This window comes from Etheostoma spectabile, chromosome 13 (assembly GCF_008692095.1).
Source record: "Etheostoma spectabile isolate EspeVRDwgs_2016 chromosome 13, UIUC_Espe_1.0, whole genome shotgun sequence".
NCBI classification, from domain to species: domain Eukaryota; kingdom Metazoa; phylum Chordata; class Actinopteri; order Perciformes; family Percidae; genus Etheostoma; species Etheostoma spectabile.
The window spans coordinates 14,901,531-14,901,796 of NC_045745.1; positions in this window are offsets into that span (position 1 = coordinate 14,901,531).

Sequence of the window (266 nt, forward strand, 5' to 3'; positions counted from 1 at the left end):
CTCAGAAACTTGTCCTTTGTCTCTGTGCTACTGTAATTCTCGTTCTTTGTTGATATGAACCTGCAACCTGTCAAAATCTATTAAACAGTCAGTACCGTTAACAAACTGAAAGCACAGTGTTCAGGGCCATACAATGAGTTCATTGTACAGTATACAGCCTGCAATTCACTGGACTACAGTATACAATACTAAAAAGCACAAAAAAGTGCAGAATGTGTTTTGAAAATGTGTTTAGAGTTTTGCTGAAAAGTCTAAGTGAGATCTGC